Source organism: Rhinoraja longicauda, chromosome 8 (assembly GCF_053455715.1).
Source record: "Rhinoraja longicauda isolate Sanriku21f chromosome 8, sRhiLon1.1, whole genome shotgun sequence".
Taxonomy (NCBI): Eukaryota; Metazoa; Chordata; class Chondrichthyes; order Rajiformes; family Arhynchobatidae; genus Rhinoraja; species Rhinoraja longicauda.
Genome location: NC_135960.1, coordinates 449082 through 455978, shown reverse-complemented (window position 1 = coordinate 455978; position 6897 = coordinate 449082).

The window sequence follows — 6897 nt, the reverse complement described above, 5'->3', positions numbered from 1 at the left end:
TGATGGGGGGGGGGGGGGCAGGGAGGGGGGACTGGGAGGGGAGACTGAGGGAGGGGAGAGTGGGGGAGACTGAGGGAGGGGGTTACTGAGGGAGGGGGGACTGAGGGAGGGGGGTGGAGTGAGAGGGGACTGAGGGAGGGGGGACTGGGGAGGGGGGACTGGGGGAGGGGGGACTGGGGGAGGGGGACTGAGGGAGGGGGACTGAGGGAGGGGGACTGGGGGAGGGGGGACTGAGGGAGGGGGGACTGAGGGAGGGGGGGTGGAGTGAAAGGGGACTGAGGGAGGGGGGACTGGGGAGGGGGACTGGGGAGGGGGGACTGGGGGAGCGGGGACTGGGGGAGGGGGGACTGAGGGAGGGGGGGTGGAGTGAAAGGGGACTGAGGGAGGGGGGACTGGGGGAGGGGGGACTGAGGGAGGGGGGACTGGGGGAGGGGGGACTGGGGGAGGGGGGACTGGGGGAGGGGGACTGGGGGAGGGGGACTGAGGGAGGGGGGACTGGGGGAGGGGGACTGGGGGAGGGGGGACTGGGGGAGGGGGGACTGGGGGAGGGGGGACTGGGGAGGGGGGACTGGGGAGGGGGGACTGAGGGAGGGGGGACTGGGGGGAGGGGGGACTGGGGGAGGGGAACAGGGAGGGGGGACTGGGGAGGGGGGATTGAGGGAGGGGACTGAGGGAGGGGGGACTGGGGGAGGGGGGACTGGGGGAGGGGGGACTGGGGGAGGGGGGACTGGGGGAGGGGGGACTGGGGGAGGGGGGGACTGAGGGAGGGGGGACTGAGGGAGGGGGGACTGGGGGAGGGGGGACTGGGGGAGGGGGGACTGGGGGAGGGGGAACAGGGAGGGGGGACTGGGGGAGGGGTGAGGGGGGACTGGGGGAGGGGGGACTGAGGGAGGGGGGACTGAGGGAGGGGGTACTGAGGGAGGGGGGACTGAGGGAGGGGGGACTGAGGAGGGGGAACTGAGGGAGGGGGACTGGGGGAGGGGGGACTGGGGGAGGGGTGACTGGGGGAGGGGGAACAGGGAGGGGGGACTGAGGGAGGGGGGACTGGGGGAGGGGGGACTGAGGGAGGGGGTACTGAGGGAGGGGGGACTGAGGGAGGGGGACTGAGGGAGGGGGACTGAGGGAGGGGTGACTGGGGGAGGGGTGACTGGGGGAGGGGGGACTGGGGGAGGGGGGACTGGGGGAGGGGGGACTGGGGGAGGGGTGACTGGGGGAGGGGGAACAGGGAGGGGGGACTGGGGGAGGGGGGGACTGGGGGAGGGGGGACTGGGGGAGGGGGAACAGGGGGAGGGGGGACTGGGGGAGGGGGAACAGGGGGAGGGGGGACTGGGGGAGGGGGGACTGGGGGAGGGGGGACTGGGGGAGGGGGACTGGGGAGGGGGGACTGGGGGAGGGGGAACAGGGAGGGGTGACTGCGGGAGGGGTGACTGGGGGAGGGGGGACTGGGGGAGGGGGGACTGGGGGAGGGGGGACTGGGGGAGGGGGAACAGGAAGGGGGACTGAGGGAGGGGGGACTGGGGGAGGGGGGACTGGGGGTGGGGGGACTGGGGGAGGGGGGACTGGGGAGGGGGAAATGGGGGAGGGGGGACTGAGGGAGGGGGGACTGGGGGAGGGGGAACAGGAAGGGGTGACTGGGGGAGGGGGGACTGGGGGAGGGGGGACTGGGGGAGGGGGGACTGGGGGAGGGGGGACTGGGGGAGGGGGACTGGGGGAGGGGTGGCTGGGGGAGGGGGGACTGAGGGAGGGGGACTGGGGGAGGGGGACTGGGGGAGGGGTGACTGGGGGAGGGGGGACTGAGGAGGGGGGACTGAGGGAGGGGGACTGGGGGAGGGGGACTGGGGGAGGGGGGACTGGGGAGGGGGACTGAGGGAGGGGGGCTGGGGGAGGGGGGGACTGGGGGAGGGGTGACTGGGGGAGGGGGGACTGAGGGAGGGGGGACTGAGGAGGGGGAACTGGGGAGAGGGGACTGGGGGAGGGGGACTGAGGGAGGGGGGACTGAGGGAGGGGGACTGCGGGAGGGGGACTGGGGAGGGGGGACTGGGGGAGGGGGACTGAGGGAGGGGGCTGGGGGAGGGGGGACTGGGGGAGGGGGAACAGGGAGGGGTGACTGCGGGAGGGGTGACTGGGGAGGGGGGAATGGGGGAGGGGGACTGAGGGAGGGGGGGACTGGGGGAGGGGGACTGGGGGAGGGGGAACAGGGAGGGGTGACTGGGGGAGGGGGGACTGGGGGAGGGGTGACTGGGGGAGGGGGAACAGGGAGGGGGGACTGGGGGAGGGGGGACTGGGGGAGGGGGGACTGGGGGAGGGGGGACTGGAGAGGAGGAACAGGGAGGGGGGACTGAGGGAGGGGGGACTGGGGGAGGGGGGACTGAGGGAGGGGGGACTGAGGGAGGGGGACTGAGGGAGGGGGACTGAGGGAGGGGGGACTGAGGGAGGGGTGACTGGGGAGGGGGGACTGGGGGAGGGGGACTGGGGGAGGGGGGACTGGGGGAGGGGGACTGGGGGAGGGGGGACTGGGGGAGGGGGAACAGGGAGGGGGGACTGGGGGAGGGGGGACTGGGGGAGGGGGGACTGGGGAGGGGGAACAGGGAGGGGTGACTGCGGGAGGGGTGACTGGGGAGGGGGGAATGGGGGAGGGGGAACAGGAGGGGGGACTGGGGGAGGGGGGACTGGGGGAGGGGAACAGGGAGGGGGGACTGGGGGAGGGGGGACTGGGGGAGGGGGGACTGGGGGAGGGGTGACTGGGGGAGGGGGAACAGGGAGGGGGGACTGGGGGAGGGGGGACTGGGGGAGGGGGGACTGGGGGAGGGGGGACTGGGGGAGGGGGAACAGGGAGGGGGGACTGGGGGAGGGGGGACTGGGGGAGGGGGACTGGGGGAGGGGGGACTGGGGGAGGGGGGACTGGGGGAGGGGTGACTGGGGGAGGGGTGACTGGGGGAGGGGGAACAGGGAGGGGGGGCTGGGGAGGGGGGACTGGGGGAGGGGGGACTGGGGGAGGGGGGACTGGGGGAGGGGGGACTGGGGGAGGGGGGACTGGGGGAGGGGGAACAGGAAGGGGGGACTGAGGGAGGGGGACTGGGGGAGGGGGGACTGGGGGTGGGGGGACTGGGGGAGGGGGGACTGGGGAGGGGGAAATGGGGGAGGGGGGGACTGAGGGAGGGGGGACTGGGGGAGGGGGGACTGGGGGAGGGGGAACAGGAAGGGGTGACTGGGGGAGGGGGGACTGGGGGAGGGGGGACTGGGGGAGGGGGGACTGGGGGAGGGGGGACTGGGGGAGGGGTGACTGGGGGAGGGGGGACTGAGGGAGGGGGGACTGAGGGAGGGGGACTGGGGGAGGGGGACTGGGGGAGGGGTGACTGGGGGAGGGGGGACTGAGGGAGGGGGGACTGAGGGAGGGGGACTGGGGGAGGGGGGACTGGGGGAGGGGTGACTGAGGGAGGGGGGCTGGGGGAGGGGGGACTGGGGGAGGGGTGACTGGGGTAGGTACAGGAGTAGGCCATTCAGCCCTTCGAGCCAGCACCGCCATTCAATGTGATCATGGCTGATCACTCCCAATCAGTACCCCGTTCCTGCCTTCTCCCCATACCCCCTCACTCCGCTATCCTTAAGAGCTCTATCCAGCTCTCTCTTGAAAGCATCCAACGAACTGGCCTCCACTGCCTTCTGAGGCAGAGAATTCCACACCTTCACAACTCTCTGACTGAAAAAGTTCTTCCTCATCTCCGTTCTAAATGGCCGACCCCTTATTCTTAAACTGTGGCCCCTTGTTCTGGACTCCCCCAACATTGGGAACATGTTTCCTGCCTCTAATGTGTCCAATCCCCTAATTATCTTATATGTTTCAATAAGATCCCCCCTCATCCTTCTAAATTCCAGTGTATACAAGCCCAATCGCTCCAGCCTTTCAACATACGACAGTCCCACCATTCCGGGAATTAACCTAGTGAACCTACGCTGCACGCCCTCAATAGCAAGAATATCCTTCCTCAAATTTGGAGACCAAAACTGCACACAGTACTCCAGGTGCGGTCTCACCAGGGCCCGGTACAACTGTAGAAGGACCTCTTTGCTCCTATACTCAACTCCTCTTGTTACGAAGGCCAACATTCCATTGGCTTTCTTCACTGCCTGCTGTACCTGCATGCTTCCTTTCATTGACTGATGCACTAGGACACCCAGATCTCGTTGAACATCCCCTCTTCCTAACTTGACACCATTCAGATAATAATCTGCCTTTCTATTCTTACTTCCAAAGTGAATAACCTCACACTTATCTACATTAAACTGCATCTGCCATGTATCTGCCCACTCACACAACCTGTCCAAGTCACCCTGCAGCCATATTGCATCTTCCTCACAATTCACACTACCCCCCAGCTTAGTATCATCTGCAAATTTGCTAATGGTACTTTTAATCCCTTCATCTAAGTCATTAATGTATATCGTAAATAGCTGGGGTCCCAGCACCGAACCTTGCGGTACCCCACTGGTCACTGCCTGCCATTCCGAAAGGGACCCATTTATCCCCACTCTTTGCTTTCTGTCTGTCAACCAATTTTCTATCCATGTCAGTACCCTACCCCCAATACCATGTGCACTAATTTTGCCCACCAATCTCCTATGTGGGACCTTGTCGAAGGCTTTCTGAAAGTCGAGGTACACCACATCCACTGACTCTCCCCTGTCAATTTTCCTAGTTACATCCTCAAAAATTCCAGTAGATTTGTCGAGCATGATTTCCCCTTCGTAAATCCATGCTGACTCGGAATGATCCTGTTACTGCTATCCAAATGCTCAGCAATTTCGTCTTTTATAATTGACTCCAGCATCTTCCCCACCACTGATGTCAGACTAACTGGTCTATAATTACCCGTTTTCTCTCTCCCTCCTTTCTTAAAAAGTGGGATAACATTTGCTATCCTCCAATCCACAGGAACTGATCCTGAATCTATAGAACATTGAAAAATGATCTCCAATGCTTCCACTATTTCTAGAGCCACCTCCTTAAGTACCCTGGGATGCAGACCATCAGGCCCTGGGGATTTATCAGCCTTCAGTCCCATCAGTCTACCCAAAACCATTTCCTGCCTAATGTGGATTTCCTTCAGTTCCTCCATCACCCTAGGTTCTCCGGCCCCTAGAACATTTGGGAGATTGTTTGTATCTTCCTCAGTGAAGACAGATCCAAAGTAACGGTTTAACTCGTCTGCCATTTCTTTGTTCCCCATAATAAATTCCCCTGTTTCTGTCTTCAAGGGACCGACATTTGCCTTGACTATTTTTTTCCTCTTCACGTACCTAAAAAAACTTTTGCTATCCTCCTTTATATTATTGGCTAGTTTACCCTCGTACCTCATCTTTTCTCCCCGTATTGCCTTTTTAGTTAACTTTTGTTGCTCTTTAAAAGAGTCCCAATCCTCTGTCTTCCCACTCTTCTTTGCTATGTTATACTTCCTCTCCTTAATTGAATGTTGAATCCTTAATGTTGAATCAGTATGGATAGAAATGAGAAATTGTAAGGGTAAAAAGACCCTAATGGGAGTTATCTATAGGCTCCCAAACAGTAGCCTCGACATAGGGTGCAAGTTGAATCAGGAGATAAAATTGGCGTGTCAAAAATGTAATGCTACGGTGGTTATGGGAGATTTCAACATGCAGGTAGACTGGGAAAATCAGTAAATTGATCCTGCAACCTCTGCATTATTCCCAGGAATACCTGCCATTGCTGTTCTACCGTCTTCCCTGCTAGGGCCTCCTTCCAGTCAATTTTGGCCAGCTCCCGCCTCATGCCTCTGTAATCCCCTTTGCTATACTGTAATACTGACACCTCCGATTTTCCCTTCTGCCTTTCCATTTGCAGAGTAAAACTTATCATGTTGTGATCACTGCCTCCTAATGGCTCTTTTACCTCTAGTCCCCTTATCAGATCAGGATCATTACACAACACTAAATCCAGAATTGCCTTCTCCCTGGTAGGCTCCAGTACAAGCTGTTCTAAGAATCCATCTCGAAGGCACTCTACAAACTCTCTTTCCTGGGGTCCATTACCAACCTGATTTTCCCAGTTGAGGGAAGGGGGGACTGGGGGAGGGGGGATTGAGGGAGGGGGGACTGGGGAGGGGGGATTGAGGGAGGGGGGACTGAGGGAGGGGGGACTGGGGGAGGGGGGATTGAGGGAGGGGGGACTGGGGGAGGGGGGATTGAGGGAGGGGGACTGGGGGAGGGGGGATTGAGGGAGGGGGACTGGGGGAGGGGGGACTGGGGGAGGGGGGATTGAGGGAGGGGGACTGGGGGAGGGGGGACTGGGGGAGGGGGGACTGGGGGAGGGGGGACTGGGGGAGGGGGGATTGAGGGAGGGGGACTGGGGGAGGGGGGACTGGGGGAGGGGGGATTGAGGGAGGGGGGACTGGGGGAGGGGGGACTGGGGGAGGGGGGATTGAGGGAGGGGGGACTGGGGGAGGGGGGATTGAGGGAGGGGGGACTGGGGGAGGGGGGACTGGGGGAGGGGGGATTGAGGGAGGGGGGATTGAGGGAGGGGGGATTGAGGGAGGGGGGACTGGGGGAGGGGGGACTGGGGGAGGGGGGACTGGGGGAGGGGGACTGGGGGAGGGGGGACTGGGGAGGGGGGACTGGGGGAGGGGGGACTGGGGGAGGGGGGACTGGGGGAGGGGGGATTGAGGGAGGGGGGACTGGGGGAGGGGGGACTGGGGGAGGGGGGACTGGGGGAGGGGGACTGGGGGAGGGGGGACTGGGGGAGGGGGGACTGGGGGAGGGGGGACTGGGGGAGGGGTGAGGGAGCGCCGCGCTGTGGGCGGGGGGGTGAGGGAGCGCCGCGGAGCCGCGTTGCCGGGGTGACGTTGTGTGGGGGCGGGGCCGGATGACGTTGTGTGGGGGCGG